This window comes from Trichosurus vulpecula, chromosome 8 (assembly GCF_011100635.1).
Source record: "Trichosurus vulpecula isolate mTriVul1 chromosome 8, mTriVul1.pri, whole genome shotgun sequence".
Lineage (NCBI taxonomy): Eukaryota > Metazoa > Chordata > Mammalia > Diprotodontia > Phalangeridae > Trichosurus > Trichosurus vulpecula.
In genome coordinates this window covers 46,413,772-46,435,396 of record NC_050580.1, presented here as the reverse complement: position 1 = coordinate 46,435,396, position 21,625 = coordinate 46,413,772, and positions in this window count along the sequence as shown.

The following is a 21,625-nucleotide window of genomic DNA, read 5'->3' as shown; positions in this document are numbered from 1 at the left end:
GTCATCAGATAGCAGCTATTCTCATCCCTACCCAAGGAAGAATTCCCTCTCTGATGTCATTGATAGGTAATTATTTAGACCAAGTCTTCATTTTTTTGGTGTTATGGAACCCTCTGGCAATCGAGCAAAACCTTTGCCCCCCTTCTCAGAGTAATGTTTTAAACAGGCAGAACTTATGCACTTATCAAATGCATTTGTTAAAATATCTATATCTATATCTACCTCTAGAGCAGCTGGGTGGCTCAGTGGATAGACTCCTGGGCCTGGAGTCAGGAACACTCATTTGTGTAAGTTCAAATTCAGCTGCAGACACTTACTAGCTGTGCAACCCTGGATAAGTCACTTAACCCTGTTTGTCTCAGTTTCCCCATCTGTAAAATGAGGTAAAGAAGGAAATGGCAAACCACTCCAGTATCTTTGCCAAGAAAACCACAAATGGAGTCATAAAGTCAGACACAATTGAAACAACTCAACAACAACAACATCTCCACCTACATCCATCTCTATCTATCTATCTATCTATCTATCTATCTATCTATCTATCTATCTATCTATCTACAAGTCCAAAGGCCCTAGGTTTAGAACCTCTGATCTAAGCTCTGTTTAAAGAACTGCCAGTGTTCCTAAGGAGTTCATTGTCTACTAATGAGGTAACATGGTATAATAGAAAGAAGGCTGAATTTAGAATGAGGAAAACCAGGGTTCCAATCTTGCCTCAAACAACTGCCAGCTTTGCAACCCAGGGCAATCACTTAATCTCTCTGTGCCTTAGTTTCCTTTTTCCATAAAATAAGGCAGTTGGGCTCAGTAGCCTCTTCTATCCCCTTCTCTCTCCCTTCAAAATCTATGATCCTAGGATTTCTAGGGCCAACTCATTCCTATTTTAGTTAGCCCTACTTTGGAGGAAGGGTTTTTAAGTGTTGTTAAGTTAAAATCTACCTCCTCGCAACTTCCATGCTTTGCTCCTAGCTTGGCCATCTGGTAGACCATGTGAAATAAGCATAATTCTATACCAGCCTCTCAAAGACTGGGCATAGATATCAAACCCCTCTCTGTCCCTTCTTCCCTGGCTAAACAGTGGTAGGTTTTTCATCCAATCATTGTAAGCCATCATATAAGTCATTCTTTTCTGGAAACATACAGGCATCCACCTTAAAATACAAACTCTAATGCTAAACAAATTATTCCCACTATCAGACCAGAGCAGAATATTGTGGAGGAGACAGTGCTGTATAGTGGCAAGATCATAGGATTCAGAGTCAGAAGATATAGGTTCAAATACACACTCTGACACTTACTACTGTTATGACCTTGATGAAATCTCAGTGGCTCAATTCACTCCTTTGTGAAATGACAGAGTTTCACTAGTCTCTGTCTCAAAAGGTTCTTCCAGTTCTAACTCCTATGATCATATTTACATACCTATCACCTTTCTGATGCCATGCTTCTGTGAATGCGGCCAAATATCATATCACTTTTAGTTCATTAAAATGGAAATGCCTTAAGAATGTCTTCTAAAAAATATCAGTATATTAAAATAAGCTCTATTTACTGTTGTCTTATTCAACTTGAAGCCCTAAATAAACACTCTCTTCCACTTCAGTACCATTTTTTCCTGCAAAGTCCCATATTCTGGACTCCAAGGCCAGCACACTAGCCACTATGTTATTCTATCTCCCTGGAGAGAGTTCCATGATCTTCACATATCTAGTATTGCATGTGTTAGTTTAAGTTGTGGGTGAAATGTTTAGGAAGAAGGTACCAAGAAGTATGGTTGGAAAGACAGTTTTCTGTGAATCACAAGGCAAGACATTTCTAATGTCTACACAAATTGTATAATGTTGTCTTAAAAGAAAAGCTTCCAACCATAGTACAGTGTTTGGGCTTAACCACAATTTCACTCCCCCTTAGAGATGCTCAGCTGCCCCAACCTATTAGGGGAACTAGAGAATGAGAAAGGGTGAGAGACAAAAAAATCAATCTACCCTTTGAGAAAAAGAATATAGTCAGTGACCTACTCTTGTATTTACCTTTAAATCAAAACTGGATTTGGAAAACATCTGTTTCCTTTGTAAGTGTAATTTTTAAGATCAGATGGATAAACTTGTGGAAAACAGCTCTCTCTGAGGATGGTTCCTTCCTGGGTGCCATTTCAAGATATCTCCAAGCTAAATCTTCTAAACATCTGGTAATGTCATCTGAACATCAGGTCTTTGGGGAGGTACAATCCAATTGCATTTTTGTGCATATCTGATAGATGAATGACTTGTAATGATTTCTAAAATGAGGAATTTCACCATGAAATTCAGTTGTATTGGTATGTCAGTTTATATTTTTTTGAACAAAAAATTTTCTCAAAGTATTTGATGTTCATTTTAGTACTGCACAATTGACAAATATGCCACATGTACATGAAGGAGAAACGTCTGTGGGATTCATTTGGGTGTAACTAAAATGCTAGTGCCAAAGCATAAATCCTTGGGTTTAGAAGACTGGGGAATCTTGGTAACAACACTGAGAGTATAGTATCAATTACCCAGAACATAAGCAACTAGAATTCTCAATTAACTTAATCTAATTCTCTCCCTGTCTTCCACTCCCAACATTCTTTCTTTAATGAGAGAAGGCAAGCTCATATCGGGGGCTTAGTTATACACAAGCAGATAAACAACAAGACAAACAAAAAATTTTCCTTATCAGTTATGTTAAGTTTAGGAAATATAATTACCTAAACTGTTCCATGCATTCCCTGAGAGTTCAATTTAATTCTGGTTTTCTAACTTCCTTAAATATTTTAACAATTTGATTGTGTTGTAGCCCCACCCCCATATCCTTTGCCAATGCCAACTGTGACTATAACTTATTAGGTGCTTTTAAAGGTTCATAATTTTTGAAGATTACACTTTTTTCCGTTTTGGTAATGAACCACTTTGAGCTTATCTAGGTTCATCCTCAGTCAATAGAAATTTTTTGGACTGTGACAGCATAGAGGACATTCAAATTATAGATGTAGTAGGAATAGAAGAGGAGCCAGGCCATCCAACTCCGCAGGAGTTGGAGGGAGATGGCTGATTCGGATAAAGGGTGCCATGTCATCTTTATTCTGGGCATTACAAATGTTCCATGTGGTGACAGAGGCTGACAGAGGGATACAAAGTGAAGCACGGAGCTGGTATTCTCCATGGGCATTCCTGCTTGCCTTCTTCAAGAGGAATTTGAATTGTCGGCACTTTAGTCACAAAGCCCCATTAACCTTGGGCTAGTTTCAGCCTTCACCATAGCAGAAGATACCTTTTCCATTTCAATGGGACTGTTAAACCTTCTATTCCTATAGTATTGTCAACAACCTGGCATCACCTCCATGGTACAATGAGACATTTGAGGAATGTTTTACTTTTAATTTGGATTTTAACTAGCTAAATATTACTCAAAAGAAATGAGAAAAGAATGAAAACTACCTTCTACACAAAGTTGCATGATATCACATTCCTTGGGAGGGGAGAATTTTGTCTTAATCTTCAACTTAATTTTTCAAAAATTATAGGAAATATTAATTATGCCTCACCAGAGTGATCCCGTCTTCTTACTTATTATATATTATATCAGGATACTGTAAGGTCTTTAACGGTTTGTTCTGGCTGGAGAGGCTTCAGAGGCAAGCCCAATCCAAAGACTAAAACAGCTAAATGCAGAGAGGCTCAGGACAAGCATACCAGTCAGGTGATGGATTATTTAGCCCTTGGGCTGAGGACTATTTTAGTGGAGGTCTAGACTAATCGTTACTGCAGATTTTATACATTTACTGTGTTTCTCCTTTCTCTGTGTTTAGAGACAAAATTACTCCCACACAGGTTACAAACAGATTTGTGAACGTTTTATTTAATCTTTTATTCCCCTTGTTTGAGAGACAGCTTGGTATACTGAAAACAAAGCCAGCCTTAAAGCCAGGAAAACCTGAGTTTAAGTACCACATCTGCCATATACAGGCTGAGTGATCCTGGTTAAGTCACCTATCCTCTTAGAGCTCTAGAAAATCCTAACACTATAAATTGAAAAGTGCCAACTTGCATTGATAAAGGGATGTTCTTTATGTGGGAGCTTCCTAAATCAATGGTATCATAACACCACTGAGTATCCTTATTACACTCCTGAATGAATGAGCAAAGGAGAGCTACGGGCATTCTCATCTAGTTTTGTGTAGTCTTCTCAGATTCCTATTTAGAACATTGAGTAAGTGTGTATGTGGGGGGGTATATGTGTGTGTGAGTGTGTGTGTCTAATGTTTCTGTATTTCTGCAGAGATGCCAGACATTTTAGCTAGAGCTAAACAGGGGGAAGGGAAGGTGAGCCCCAGGTAAAACCACAAAAGGGCCAAATTTGTAAGATTCTTCCTCACCATTCCTTTTAGTGTCTTTCTTCTACCACAGGTTGGCCTTGTTCTCTGTGGTACCCTATCCCCATGTCCAATGTCAATAAATTTTACACTTTGATGTGTTGTTTCAATAACTGGTAGCTGTTGTTGTTGAGATTGTTTCAGTTGTATCTGACTCTTCATGACCTCATTTAGGATTTTCTTGGCAAAGATATCAGATTGGTTTGCCATTTCTTTCTCCAACTCATTTTATAAATGAAGAACTAAGGCAAACAGGGTTAATTGACTTTCCTAGGGTCACACAGCTAGTAAGTATCTGAGGCCAAATCTGACCTTGTGAAGGTGAGTCTTCCTGAATCCAGTCCTGGCACTCTATCCACTGTGCCATCTAGCTGCCCAAAGTGGTAGGTAGTGACTGACTTCATATGACACCTTTTCAAAAGCTGATTCCAGGTCAAGTGATCCCAAGTAAGAAGCATGGTAGCTTCTATAGCAGAGATGTTGGGAGCAATGAAAATAAATTTTTTTCTTCCCATCCATGCCTGAGAAGGTGTGAGTTTGCAAAGGAAACTCAAAGCTGGCTAAGTCCGATAGAATTGTGGGGGAATGAAATAATTCAATTGTTATCATTCCCAGCCTAAGTCCCATTACTCACAAAGATATCCTCTAGGGGTGCTCCAGGGAAGAGAATTATGGGAAGCTTTCATGTACAATTCCCAGTCACTTCCATGGACACAACCTGAGCCGTGTAGGCATGGGGCTGCATTTTCTCAGGAACTGGAAGAGTTAAATTTAAAAAGACTATATGACAAATGAAGCCACTGGGATTTGTTCTTTCATTTGTCTCTCACCAGTTGGCTTTTTGGCAGTTGAGGGATTCAGTCTGCACATTTGGCTGAAATGGACTTTAGCCTGGGACTCCTCTGCTTTGTATCAGCCAAGCTGTCCAAAGTCGATCATTATGATTTCTAGGAGGGAAATAAAATCTTCTGTAAACTGTAAGAAGTGAGATGCCTGAATCATTGTCAATGTGTGCTTCTTTCATCCTGGCTTTCAGGATATTCCCCAGTGTAAACAGTGACATCATCTTGAGTTCTGATGGATACATGTGATGGCATGTGCTTGTTAACTAATATTCACTTCTGGCCAGAATGCATTAGTGAATTGCTACTCTATTCTTTGATGAAAAGATAGGTGTTCTCTTTGCCAAAGCCAATATCACTGTTTGGGATCTTGATCCTATCCGTTTTTCTATCCTCTAGGACCTTATCCCTTGGATGATTATTTCTCTTCCTTCTACCTTCAGTCAGTTCTTATCCACTGACTCTTTCCCAGTTATCTATAAACATGCATACCTAGATTTCTCTATTCTTTTCTAATTTTTTAAATTTCTCTATTCTTAGAACAAACAACAAAAACGTTGTCATTTCACCCTCCTATTTCTCCCAGATATCACTGATCAATCAGTTAGCAAGCATTTATTAAGCATTTACTGTTTGCCAGGTACTGGAGATATAAAGGCAAAATCTGAAATAATTCCTACTCAATAGGAGCTTAGCTATGTTCTCATCTCTTTCACACAGCCAAACTCTTAGATAATTGACTATGCTCATTACCTCATCTTTCATTTCCTTCTTGATCCTCTTATATGAAGCTTCCACGCTCAGTACAGAGACTGCTTTGCCCAAGGATAGCTTTGATGTCTTAACTGCAAAATTCAATGACCTTTTCTCACTCCTTTCTAATAGACTTCTCTCAACTTTTAGTATTGTCAACTAAACCCTCTTCCTGGAAACTGTCCTCCCTTGTCATTTAATAACATTGTCTTTAATAACTCTTGGCTCTTCTACTATATGTTTGACCATTTAGTCTCCTTTGCTGGATCATCATCTGGCTCCCACTCACTAAGGATCAGGAGCTCCCAAGGCTCTGTGCTAGGTCTTTATTTCTTCTCTCTTTACATTCTCTCCCTTAGCTCCCATGGATTTAATTATCAGATAACTGAAAAATCTATACAATCAATTATACTTTCTCACTTATGTTTCAGTCTCACTATGCTGGTTTCATGATTAACTTGGATATCTCATAGACATTTTAAACTCAATGTTTCCAAAAGATAATGCATTATATTTTCACATGCCATCCCTGATACAATTGTCCCCAAAAATTCCCAATGTCTGTTGAAGGCAAGACCATCCTTCTATTAATCACAGTTTGCCACTCTGCCATTCTCTTTTATTCTTTTCTCCCAGTTTTCCTTCTATATCCTATCAGTTATCAAGTCTGGTAAATTTTTTTCTCCCTCTAATCTCTTCCCTCCATCTTCTTTCTGCACTCACAAGGCCTCTGCTCTAATTTAAAAACATATCACCTCTCACTTGGACTACTACAATAGGCTCATAATTGATTTTCCCACCTTTAATTTGAACCCTCATGAATCCATCTTCCATACATCTAGCAAATTAATACTCCTAAAATATAAATCTGATTGTATCATTTAACCCTAAGCAACAGCAGCAGCAGCAGCATCAATAGAAACCTTTAAAACTTGCTTTTTGCCTCAAGGATACAATGCAAAATCCTCAATATACACTTAATGCCCACTACGGTATGATACCTGTTACCTTTTTAAGCATTCATAATTGCTCTCTTTCTTATACTCTCCATTGCAGTCAAAATAACCAAATAGTTGTTCCCTATAGAACAACTATAGTTGGCCTCTGTGTCTTTTGCACAGACAGGCTGTCTCCAAGGCATAGAATGCAATCCCTCCTCACCTGCTCTTAGAATCTTTAGCTCCCTTTAAAGCATAGTTTGAATGCCATCTTTGACATAAGGCCTTTGCTTATTCCTTCAGTAATTAGTAATTGCTTATTCCCCTAGTAATTATCCTTTTTATGTTGCATTTGGGACCTTTATACTTATGTCATATTTCCTTATCCGTGTACATCTTATACTATAGAATGTAGGCTCCTTGAGGGCAAGAACAGGGTTTTTTTTTAGTTTTGTCATTGTATACACAACTCCTAGTAAGATGCTTTGACACAATATGTGCTTAAGAAATGTTAACTGAATCAAACTGCATCAACACACAGAATTTTGGAACTAGCACAAAGGTCCACTGTGACTTTGTATTAGTTGTTTAAAAAAGGTTTCATCCTGGATATGCTTTAGGGACACTCAAATATCAAAATATCTCCTTCATAGAAGTTAGATTAACCCAAAAAAACAAAGTACCATAAGAAATGCCATGCCTAAGGTCACACAATGAACCAGTGACAAAGTTAGGATTAAAATTCAATCCTCCAAACACAGAGACCAGTATGCCCTTCTCCCCTATTAATATCATGTCACTTTCCTGAATGAATGGTGTCTATATTTCCTAGTGGTGGATTATAATTTCAATAGACCAGTGCTTGCAGCTTAGGTATTCCCCTAAAGTAGGTTCTCCTCCCATCCCCCCAGTGGTTGTTTTTATCTTATTATGTTGCTCTTCTTGAAATTAGTCAAAATGTTAATCACAGTTTTTGAATACACACACACATGTGTGTATATATATATATATATATATATATATATATATATATATATGTTTAAATTTCTAGAGTAAAGCTTGACACATAGCTATTGAGCCATCAATAAGAACATCCATTCTACTTATCTAAGCCTACAAAGTCTCTGGGGCATGTAGGGCATCTGTAAGGAGAATTCTCAGCATCTATTTATAGTGTTTGGGGACGTATCTCATGATAGAATAGAAAAGGTCAGTTTTGGAGTCAAAGAACCTGGGTTCAAGTCCTGAGATTTATTGTGGGGTCTTGTACTAGGATCCAATCTTCTAAACCACCTTCATCAATACCATAATTACCATAATTACAACTGATACAAAATGATGTTCAAGTTATTTGGAAGGGGCGATGTGTGTGTGCTAATTTGAACCTTCCCCCATATGACTCCAGCCAGAAAAAGACAAGTCTTAGGAAAGTGGGTCCCAGTGAGTTAGATGATGTAGAAACATTTTGTTTCTAACAAGGTTGGCTTTCATAGATTCAAAACTCATTAGTCTGTCAGAAAAGAACAATGATGTGTCCAGTATCTTATTTTTGCCAGAGTACATGTGTAATAAGAAAGCATTTGTATAAATTCAGAAGGCAGTTTTCTTTCATTAACACTAGAAGCTCTGCCTGATTCAAAAATGACTTTTACCTTTAAAAGGGCATACATCAGATGGTTCATAGAACACAGAATGCAGAAAGTAGGTTGGTAGACATTAAGACACACAGGTAGAGCTTAGATGTTCTTAATCTATAAGAGGGAAGGGTCATAGGGGTACAATTAGGCTAGGCTAGCAGTAGTGAGTGAGACTTTAAGATACCTGAGCCTTCTGCTTTCTGGATTCTCATTCTACCCTTGGAGAGAAAAGCATTAAAAACAAGTCAATCAACAAATATTTATTAAACATTTAATATCTATGAGGTATTATGCAAGGTGTTAGGGATTTGTTGTTGTCCTTTGTTCTCAAAGAGGGCCAAAATGACATTACTATGCTAGAATCAAGTTTCAGTGTGTCCGACTGTGGCTGCTCAGACCAATACAAGCTTGGAATGTTCTTCCACAGGTTGGGCACAAATAGTCTGTGTGAACATTTGAGGTGGAATACTCTAAATTTGCACATCCTGAGTTTCCTTTGAGCTGTTTCAATTCTGCTTTGCTCATAGAGCACAATACCTTCTCTGATATTGGCACTCCATCATGAGTGGTCCTGTGCCAGTGTCTTCCATGTCACACAATCAATTCCACAGTTCTTAAGAGAGGTCTTGAGACTGTCCTTGTATTGCTTCCAAATACAATGAATGAATCAACATTTACTCCACCAAGCTTAGCCTATGGAACAGGGACTTTAGTATATGTTACTTTATCACAGAGGATCTCTTTAGTATGTATAAAAGTTTTTCTATTTAAACCTTTCTCAGCAAGAGAGTCATAAATACTTCTTTCTTTTGCTTCTCCCCCCATTCTTTCTCTTCTCCTCTCCTTTCCTCACTCCTCTTCCCTCTCTTTCTGCCCTCCTCTATTTGGCATGTTTTGGGAAGTCTATGTGGCTGCACGTCAGGGTAGGGCAAGCTAGGTCCAGAAAGAGTGATTTGATAACATCTTCCCTACTGGGATATTTGTTACTCATGTCTTTAGGTTAGATTTGTATATTTATCCTGAACTAGAAATTCCTTTGCCAAATTCATGTGTTTGCCAGCTCTCATTGACTACTTGTCCTCCCCACAGAGCAAAACTGTCTGTTTAATCAGCAAGGTCTATTCTGTCAAGCAACTCTCTCAGAAGATGAAGTCTGCCTTCTTTACTGAGAAAACCAAAGTTGGTTGTGAAAATCACTTGAGATGATGTGTGTAAAGCACTTTGTTAACCACAGAGCACACTATATGAAGGTGAACTCATAGATTTCAAGGACAAAAATATTGAGACACATATTATCATAGGTTCAGGTCTGCAAGAGGAACAAAAGCCAAACATGGATCAACCAAAGGATACAAATGACATGATGTTCCTGTCTACAAGAGGAAAGAGTAGCAGGCCAGGATAGTGGCATCTCACTAACTTGGTGGTACTGAATAAAACTTAAAGATACCTAAACTTTCTACTCACTTTGAAGAGGCCTTTTTAGCTCATTTTCCTATTAATTGTTTAGACTTCTCCACCTTCTCCCAGAAGACCAGCTTGTTTTCTCTTCCTTCACCTCTCTCACCAGCCTGGACCTCATGGTCAATGATTAAGTTCAAATGTCACTATAGCCTCTTTCACTCCTATCGACTTTCTGCCAGTTTGATCCTGCTAATGAGCCAACTGGGTAAAGTAAAGCCCTATCTCTCACTTTCTTGACTCCTGTTTTCATTTCTAGACTATAAGGAGAAAGCCATGGAGCATTGTTGATTTCATCCATTATACATCTTAGCAAAATAATGCTGGCTAGGGAGTTGGTGTCTAAGTGAGGAATGAAGACATGGGTTCAACTTCTGTCTCTAATACTTAATGACAAGCTCCTTAACTTCCCAGGGCCCCAGGTGACCCTCTGAGACTTCAGTTAAAGGGCTGTTGTCAGCCTTCATTGGTGTAGGAAGTTTTCTCAATGGGAGCTCCGTATGTAATAAATAAAAATCAAAGAGCTTTCGTTCTAATGATGGAAGACAACCAGGACATGTAAGTGCATACAAAATAAATATAGAAATAATAAATACAAAATAGTGATATAAAAGGTAGTTTGGGGTCTGTTCTTTGCTTTCTCTGTGGGAGCCTGTTATAGTCCAGACTTGACTCAGGCCAGTATGGGTTGGTTCAGCTTCAGGATTGGAACAAAGGGAAATACTTAGAGACCATCTAGGAGTTAATGAAAGGAATTTATTCAACCATAAAATAGAAATGATATTTAGTAAGGATATTGCATCAATTCACCTGGGCACAGCAGCTCTACCTTCTATGATGGCCTGTCTGGTGCACTGATCAGGAGCGTGTGTCCAGCCTGAGGGAGAAGGTAGCTACTTTCCCTGTTCTGGTTTTTTATTCTTAGGATACCAGTAAACTATGTCAATAGCCTGAGGCTTAGTCCCCGGGGGTCAAATGCATTTTGAAGTTACCATGCCATACCACCCCCACATCTTTTCTTCTATACACTAAGCTTCCCCAAATCCTTCCATTGTTTTCATATTGAATTGCTTACAGATTCCTCACCTCTCTGGTTGCTCTCCTCCAGTTGTGACACAGTTGCCAGTGTCCTTCCTAAAAGTGTCACTCACAACTGACTTAAATATTGAAACTGACAAGAGCACAACAGAGCAGCTATCACCTCCCCGGTCATGAGGACTCTACCTTTCTTAATGCAGCCTGATATGGCTTTAACTTGCTTGATTGTAATACCACAATGTTAACTTATTCTGAACTTACAGTCTACTAAGACCTGAACCAGTAGATGTGATTACTTAATTCAACAATCACTTTCACTAATTCTTTCAGTACCTATCCTTTGTTAACCACGGAGCACCATATGAAGGTGAACTCAAAGTTTTCAATGACAAAAATATTGAGACACATAATATTGTGGTTAAAGGTCTGCAAGAAAAAAATGAGTCAAACAAGGATTAACCTAAGAGCAAGGAATACAGATGCTAAGATATAGTCTCCATTCTACAAGAACAAAGAGTAATAGGATGGGAAATTCACATGTAGCCCAAATGGAGTGTACTCACTAAGATCAACACTGTATGTCCTTATTATCGTCCCCTTTTCATGTAGATTTCAACTCCTTGATAACTATTTTCCCTTGTCCTAACAAAGATGAAGATCATTATACTTGGCAGAGGAAACAAAAGTAAAGTAAGGGCTATATATTTCTTCTCTTTTAAAAATCATTCATGATCCAATGATCATTCATTGGATCAATCATTCATCATCCAATCCATTCCATGAAGTGGTTCTAGACATTTTTCATCTATATTTTGTTCCTAAGATAGCTCATAATGCCCCTATTATTGTCCTTTGCCTTTGTCCCCAGTCTGAGTTAATTTTGATCTTTAATGTTCCTAACTATTCCAACAAGACATTTACTTTGACATCCATCCTTACTTACTCACTCTCTTTTTCATATTCTATGGATTTTGACTGTAGAGCTAAGTTGGCCAGTGGTTCTTGGAGCAGTCTCATGGATCTTGCCATTCAGCCTCCTTTTAGTTTGCACTTGAACCGTTGCTATCTGTGTTATGAGAAATTGATTTGTTAGAGCTTTCCATCCATTTTGAACTTCACCTGCCCTGTAAAATGTTTGGCCATGCTCATGCATGCTAGTGGGTTGGTGCATAAATGGAGTGCTGACTTCAGAGTCAGTAAGACATAGGATCAAGTCCTACTGTGACATATACTGGCTCAGTGCCCGTGTATTAGTCACTTCATCTCCCTATTCCACCCAAGCAAATTTCTAAGACCCTGAGTTGCAGAACAATTGATCGTCAATACAACGTAGAGGGTATTACCACATTGGAATTCTATACATTCCTGAAATTTCTTGACCAAGGGAAAAACTAGTCTTTCTTTGGAATATTCTCTCCTGAAATCCATGATCCACATCAAACTATGTCTGGTTTTCTTCTCATTTAATGCTCTAAATTTTATTATGGTGTGATCATTCCACCCCCTCCCCACCTATCTCCTCAAGAATCCCATGATTTCTTCTACTTCAGCAATCAGTCCCTTCTTACTGGTCAGAATCAGGTCTAAAATATTATCTTCCCTTGTTTTTTTCATTTACTTTATGAAGAATGAAATTATCATCTGCTGTCTTCTTTTGGCAGTGGTAAACCTATGTAGCAGATGTCTGGATAGCTGAAGTCCCTCATCACTACTAAATCATAGGTCTGTGCCAGATTCGTAATGTTTCCCTAACTTCTTATCTACTTCCTCCTTTTGTCCAGGTGGTCTGCAGTGCACTCATATAACATAATTTCTATTTCTCCCTCCAAATAATACACAGTATTCTTCTTTAGACAGATCACATCTGGGATACTTTGCTCAAATCTGGGTGCCACATTTTGGGATGGACATTAATCAGCTGGAGAACATCAAAAGGAGGGTAACCAGGATGGTGGAGGGCCTTGAGTTTTTTTTGAATGAGGATCATTTGAAGAAACTGGGACTAGTTCTCCTGGAGAATTGATTTAAGGTCAGGAGGGGTGATGACTATTTTAAAATACTTAAAGGACCGAAGCTTTCTTTCCAGACAGCACAGACAACTTCACAAGAGGACTGAAGTCTGTGATATCAGATGCAATCTTTGATAGCAAAGTCCTCAAGTCTTCAAATTTGAAAACTGTAAGCAAGGACAGGACAGAAAGCTGTGTGATTGGGGGCAAGGAGATTTATCTTATGTTTTGCTTTTGTGAGGAAGAGCATACTGATTAGGGATTATGAGAAGGCGTTGGAGATTTTCCTTTCACAGGTGTTTGCTATTGTTTGCAAAGTCTCAATGTATATAGATGTCAATATTATAAAACCAGCCTTCATATTTGTACATCTATGATGGAAATTTTACCTGGAAATCAGTGTACTACCCAGAAATTAAAGATAAAGAGGAGGTGCAAAGGATATGGCAAAACCATGCTAATTTTTTTATAGTATTAGAATTGTTGGTAGTGCTGGAGGGGGAAGTGGGGGAATGTATAACGGTGATGGTGGTAGAAGAGAAGATGAGAGCAAAAGAGTCAGCCTTTGCTTTGCTTTGCCTTTGTTCTGTGTGGATTTCCTTTGAATCTTCTTTGGCTTTACTCCCTATGGATTTTTCCTCCATCTTATTATAACCAAGTCTAGGGCTAGAATGAAGCACATGGCCTCTTCCTAGAGAAGATCATGCAGCTTGCTTAGTAGCATGCCAGTGCCCTCTGTAATTATTCGGTGATTGGTGATGAAAAGAGGTTTCTAGCAGTTCAGCTCCATCTTATTGCACTGAAAGATGATATTGGGCACAATCTTCTTGCATTTTACTCCCCTCTACATACTCCATAGGCCATATGACTACTTTGGGGGTATAAAGTAGAGAGATTCTAGTCTTTTAATTGATTGAACTAGATGAACTGAAGTCCCTTCCAAATCTGTGATGTTTTAGTTCTATGATTTTTACCCAAATTTCTCAACCATGTTGCTTTCCTCAAGGAAATCTATTCATATCTGGTGTTATTCAACTACTTTTTATCCATTTTGTTGCTATTAATTAAGGTATCTATCCTTCCAGAACTATATTCCAGTCACAAGTCACATTCCATAACGTTTTGGAAATGTCCATGTTTGAACTTACCTCTTTTCAAGAGAATATATAGTTCACCATGCTTATAACTTACACTTGGCAGTATTTGCACATGGACACTTAAAGCCATGGGTTTTATTCTGGTCTCTCTTCTTAGATTTTGTTTTCTTTGAATTTCTGATTCTACTGCTCTGATTCTTCATATGTTCTCCCTGCTATATGTTGTGATAGCTAGCTTAGAAGATAAAGTGTGCCATTGGGTCACTGCTCCCTTCTTGAATGAGTAATCCTCTTGATAAGATTCACAGGACTCTAGGTAAATTATTTCTTATCTGCTCTTGCTATATCATGCGACTACAGAATCATAGACTTCAAATTGAAGAAATCTTAAAGGTCATCAATTATCACACTCATATTTAGTATTAAATAGAATGTGCACTTAATAATGTTTATTTGATGAATGAATGGATGTGTGATGTGATAGTTACTGAGTCTCTGAAACAGAAACTTTAATCAAACCACTAAAATTTAATTTCCTTAAATTATTAAGGGTTTTTTCAGTCTTTAGAGTTCTCTAAATGTAAAAATAAATCAAGGGAGGATGAATGCTTTAATTTGTTAACAACTGAATTACTAGTAGAGATAAAGAGATAAGAGAGAAAGGGAAGGGGAGAGAGTTGAGATGAAGAGAATTGAGGAGTGATAAGGAGACAGGAGGATTCTTTGTAGAAATAAGGTGTGTGTGTGTGTGTGTGTGTGTGTGTGTGTATGAGAGAGAGAGAGAGAGAGAGAGAGAGAGAGAGAGAGAGAGAGAGAGGGAGAGAACAGAGAGAGACAGAGACTGAGGCAGAGAGAGACAGAGATAGAGACAGAGAGATGTCTGATATCCCTGTGAAATATTCCCTTATGTGTCCGTTTGTTTCCATTTTGAAGAGTGTGTCCACAGAGAAGTCGTATGTGATGGTCCATGTTATCAAGTGGCCTGAGATCTTTGGCACAAAGAGCTCTAAATGGTTTAGTAGTAATCTATCGAATAATTTCAATGACAGCTGTCTATTTGAAAATGCTTTTTGAGCCATTTTCTGTTCTCTGGGGTGTGCCTGTGAAAGAAATTAAGGGACTCTGACAAGAAGATGTTGAAAGGGAGCATTGGATGGTCATAAAGAGAAATATTGCCTACTTTCAAATTTTGCTTAAAGCTAGACTTGAAAATGATTAAGTGAGAATCCTAGATTTGGAATAAATATTCAATTTATTTTTTCAAATATCTTCTTTCTTAATTACATGTAAAAATTAACATTCACATTTTTTTTAAATTTAGAGTTCCAAATTCTGTCCCTCCCTACTTTCCATCATTTCTCCCTGAGAGAGTAAACAATTTGATATAGGTTGCACATGTGCAGTCAAGCAAAACATATTTCCATATTAGTCTTGTTTTGAAAGAAAACACAGAAGAAGAAGGAGGAGGAGGAGGAAGGAAGCAAGGAAAGAAACAAAAAAGAAAGAAAGAAAGAAAGAAAGAAAGAAAGAAAGAAAGAAAGAAAGAAAGAAAGAAAGAAAGAGAAAGAAAGAAGGAAGGAAGGAAAGAAAGAAAGAAGGAAGGAAGGAAGGAAAGAAAGAAAGAAGGAAGGAAAGAAAGACAGAAAGGAAGGAAGGAAGGAAGGGAAGGAAAGAAGAAGAGGAAGAAGTTTTTTTAAAGCATGCTTCATTCTGCATTCAGACTCCATCAGTTCTTTCCCAGGAGGTGGATAGAATTTCTCATCAGAAGTCCTTGGGAACTGTCCTGGATCATTGTATTGTTAAGATAGCTATGTTATTCATAGTTAATCATCATACAATATTGCTATTACTGTGTACAATGTTCTCCTGGTTCTGCTCACTTCACATTGCATCAGGTCATTTATATTTTCCAGATTTTTCTGTGAGCATCCTGCTTGACATTTCTTATAGCACAATAGTATTCCATCATAAACATATACCACAATTTGTTCAACTATCCACCAATTGATGGGTATCTTCTCAATTTCCAATTCCTTGCCTCCAACAAAAGAGCTACTATAAATATTTTTGTACATAGAGGTCTTTTTCCTTCTTAAAAATCTCTTTCGCATACAAACTTAGTAGTGGTATTGCTGGCTCAAAGGGTATTCACAGTTTTACAACCCTCTTGACACAGTTCAAAATTACTCTCCAGAACTGTTGAATCAGTTCCCACATCCACCAACAGTGCATCAGTGTCCCAATTTTCCCACATGCCTTTCAACATTTATCATTTTCCCTTTCTGTCATATTAGTCAATCTGATAGTTGTGAGGTGGTACTCAGTGTGGTTTTAATGTGCATTTCGCTAATCAATAGTGATATAAAACATTTCTTATAAGACTATAAGAACTGCCTGTTCATATTCTTTGACCATTGAACAACTAGAGAATAATTGTATTCTTATAATTTTTACTCAGTTCTCTATATTTTGGGGAAATGATGCTTTTATCAGAGAAATATGATGTAATCTCCCCCCTCCCCCTTCTGCTTTCCTTCTAATATTGGGTGCATTTGTTTGTTTATAAAAAATCTTTTAAAATGTATTGTAATCAAAATTATTCATTTTATATCCCATAATGCTCTCTATGTCTTTTTTGGTCATAAATTCTTCCTTTATCCACAGATCTAACTGGTAAATGATTCCATGATCCCTTGATTTTCTTATGGTATCATCCTTTATGTCTAAATCATGAACTCATTTTTACCTTATTTCAGTATACAGTGTAAGATGTTGGTCTATATCTAGTTTCTGCCAAACTGCTTTCCAGTTTTCCCAGCAGTTTTTATCAAATAGTACATGTCCCAAAAGCTTGGATGTTTGGGTTAATCAAACACTAGAATACTACTGTCATTTACTACTGTGCATTATGTACCTAATCCCTTTCACTGATCTGCTACTCTATTTCTTACCCAATACCAGATTGTTTTGATGATTACTGCTTTGTAATACAGTTTGAGATCTGACATGCCAATCAACTTTCCTTCCCATTTATTTTTCATTGATTGCCTTGATATTCTTGACTTTTTATTTTTTCAGATGAATTTTGCTATTATTTTTTCTAGCTTTAAAAAAATGATTTTTGTAGGTTGATTGGTATTACACTGAATAAATCAATTAATTTAGGTAGAATTGACATATTGGTTATATTGCCTTGGCCTACCAATGAGCAATTAAAATTTTTCCAATTGTTTAAATTTGACTTTATTAATGTGAAGTATTTTGTAATTGTGTTCATATAGTTCCTGAATTTTTCTTGGCAGATAGATTCCCAAGTATTTTATATTGTCTACGGTTATTTTCAATGACATTTCTCTATTTCTTGTTGCTGAACTTTGTTGGTAACATATGAAAGTATTGATTATTTATGTGGGTTTATTCTATATTCTTCCATTGGTTAATTATTTCAAAAAATTTTTAGTTGATTTTCTAGAATTTTCCAAGTATACTATCATATCATCTGCAAAGGGTGGTGGTTTGTTTCCTCGTTGTCTATGCCAATTCCTTCCTTTTCTTTTTCTTCTCTTATTGGTATGTAGCTAGCATTTCTAGCATGATACTGAATAATAGTGGGGATAATAAACTTGCTGGTTTTTTTATCCCTGATCTTATTGGAAAGGCTTCTGGTTTATTTGCATTGCAGATAATGCATGCTGATGGTTTTAGATAGATACTCTTTAACATTTTAAGGAAAATTGCATTCATTCCTATGCTTTCTAGTGTTTTTAATAGCAATGAGTATTGTATTTTGTCAAAACTTTTTTCTGCAACTATTGAGATTAGTAATATGGTTTCTGTGGGTTTTATTATTGACATAGTCAATTATGCTGATAGTTTTCCCAATACGGAACCAGTTCTGCATTCCTGGTATAAATTCCATATGGTCATACTGTATGATCTTTGTGATAAATTGCTGTAATTTCCTTGCTAGTATTTTATTTAAAAATTTTCATCAATGCTCATTAGGGAAATCAGTCTATAGTTTTCTTTTTCTGTTTTTTTTCCTAGTACATACTATATTTGTATTATAAAAGGAATTTGGTAAGACTCATTCTTTGTTTATTATTTTTTCCCAAATAATTTATATGCTATTGGAACTAACTGTTCTTTAAATGTGTGGTAGAATTCACCTGTGAATTCCTTTACTTCTGGGGAATTTTTTAGGAAGCCCAATGATGGCTCATTCAATTTATTTTTCTAAGATAGGGTTGCTTAAATAATTATTTTTCTTTTGTTAATCTGTTTAATTTATATTTTTCTAAATATCATCCAGTTCATTTTTTAGATTTCACTTGTTAGATTTATTGGCATATAATTAGGCAAAATAGTTCCTAATAATTTCTTTAATTTCATTTTCATTGCTAAATTCACCCTTTTCATTTTTGATACTGATAATTTGATTTTCTTTTTCCTTTTTTTAAAACTCAAATTAACCAGTGGTTTATCTATTTTATTGTTTTTCTCATAAAACAAGCTTCCAATTTTATTAGTGGTTTTCTTAGTTTTATTTTAATTTATCTTTCCTTTGATTTTTGGGATTTCCAGTTTGTGGTTTAAATTATTTTTGATTTTTTTTTCATTTTCTAGGGTTTTTTAGTTGCAGAATCAGTTCAGAGATCTGCGTTTTCTCTACTTAACTGAGGTAAGTTTTAGAGATTTAATTTTTTAACATATTGTTTTGGCTGCATCCCCATTAATTTTGGTGTGTTACCTCATTGTTAACATTCTTTTTAATGGAATTATTGATAGTTTCTATAATTTGTTCTTTGATGCACTCATTCTTTAAGATTAGATTAGTATGCACTTACTTCTAATCTATCTTTCTATGGTTCTTGAGTATAATTTTTATTATATTATCTGAAAATGATGCATTTAATATTCCTGCTTTTCTGCATTGATTTTGGTGAAGCTTTTAATGCCCTAATACAGTCAGTTTTATGTAGGTGCAATATATCACTGAGAAAAAAGGTATAACCTTTTCTGTTCATGTTCAGTTTTCTCCAGAGTTCTATCATATGATATATCAGATATACATCATATCTAAAACTCTATTCATCTCTTTAACTTCTTTCTAGCTAGACTTATCTAATTCTCAGAGGAGAAAGTTGAGTCCCATATTAGCATAGTTTTACTATTTCCTCCTGTAACATTTAACTTCTTAAACAATTTGAATACTACACCATTTGGTTCATATATGTTTGGTATTGATATTATTTCATTGTCTATTGTACCTTTCAGATAAATGTAGTTTCCACAATTATTTCTGTTAATTAGATGTATTTTTGCTTTTGCTTTGTCTAAGATCATGTTTGCTCCTCCTGCCTTTTTTCCCCAGCTGAAGTGTAATACATTTGGCTCTAGCTTCTTATTTTTTACTCTTTTTGTGTCTCTCTGCTTTGTGTTTCTTGTAAACAAAATATCATAGGATTATGTTTTTTTTAATCCACTCTTCTGTGTCCTTCTGTTTTATAGGCAAGTTCATCCCATTAACATTTACTTTTACTATTACTGCATACTTACCTCCATCCTCCCCCCTTTCCATCATTTTCTCTTTCTCCTTTCACCCTGTTGCTTCTTAAAACTATCCTCCCTACTATCAGTCTCACACCCCTTCTCTTATCCTCTCTCTTCCTACTTCCCTACAGGGTAAGATAGATTTTACACCCAAATGAATGTGGATGTAATTCCCTCTTTGAGCCAATTTCAATGAGCATAAAGTTCAAGCATTGCCACCCCTCCATTTTCACTCCATCGTAAAATCTTTTTTGTGCTTCCTTTATGTGAGATAAATTATCCCATTCTACTTCTCCCTTCCACCTTCTTCCAGGGCTTCCCTCTTTTTCATCCCTTAATTTTATTTTTTGGATATCATCCCATCAATCAACCCACACCTATGCCCTATGTTTTCTTACAACTGCCTTAATGTTAAAGTTGGGCTCTGTTTCCAAGGTGGAAGGGATAAGTTTTTGGCTTTTCATGGTGCTGTTTTCAGGACTAGTTCTGCAGGTCTATAAATTTTCAGTTCTTCTAAGATGGTATGAACTAAAGAAAGGTGTAGTCACTGCTCTCTTGGCCTGCACTCTGGTCTATGAGTGACCACAAGTACTCTTTTCCACCCTGGAACTGTGACCAGAATATCCACTCTTGCTACTACTACTATTCACCCTTGGACTGTGACCCAGACACAAATTTTGGCAATGTAACAGAGTCTTTCTCCCAGTGCCAGCAAAAAGTCCCCTGCAATCTCATTCTGCCCAGTTGTCAGACTCCTTTACCATACTTGAGCTTAGAGCTTAAGAAACTACTGCCACCAATTTAGTTGGCCCAAAGGCCTGCTCCTGGATTGGCAAGAGAGGCCTATACTGAACTTCACTTCATTCTCATATTTTTCAGACATATCTTCCCTTCCAACCTTCCAAATTTTCTTGGGCTAGAAAACTGTTTCACCCAACCTTTTGTTTGTTCTACCACTCCATAATTTGTTTAGATATATCACTTTAATGTTGTTTGAAGGTGAATTTGGGAGAACTCAGGTGAATCCCTGCCTTTACTCTTCTATCTTGGCACTTCTCATCCTCATAACTACTCAATCATGAGACATATGAAGGCGAAGTAAAACTGGTTTATTACTTCTTCCACATGGGAACTGACCAAAAGGGAAAAGGATACTTTGGAGAATTCAAAGGACTTAAATTTGATTACATTTTATAAGAAAACAAAAGGCAATATGTAGATCATTGTGGTGGTTGTTGGATGAAATATAGATATAAAGAGCTTCTTTGGCATTCTACAATCTCACAAATCTTTGATATCAGAGAAACTCAATCTAGATAAAAAATTTTTTCCATACAAAAAGAATAGAGAAATATATTCTGAGATGAGACTTTTTAGAGAAGGCTTGGGGTGCCAATGAAGAGGAAGAGGTAACAAGAGGAAAGCAAATGATATGCTGTAGTATGGCCCATCGATTTCTTATGGAGGTTTGGGGACTTGGACATTTCTCTGCCCTTGCTTCAGAGGCCAGCTGTTGAGTATTGATGCAGTTCTGGAAGGCTTTATTACTACTCTTAATGCATGACTCTGTGTTTTTGATTGACCTCACCCCTCTAGCAATTAGAGCAGTGATCATAGATTCCTAATCTTTCAGCAGTTTATAGGACAAACGGTGCATCAATGCAAATCAAGATTCAGCACATTCTGGAGTCATCCGAGGGAGCGTGCCATCAACAGCTTTATAGCTAGAAGGGAACTTAGAGGTCATCAAGTAAAATACCCTAAGTTTATGGAACTGAAAGAGGGAGAGGTTCAGTAATTTGTCCAGAGTCATACATTGGGAGCAAGTTACTCACAACCACATTGTGTTCCTCAGGCCCTGGGGGTCAGAATCCATGTAGGATTTCAATCTGTTTTCCTCTTAG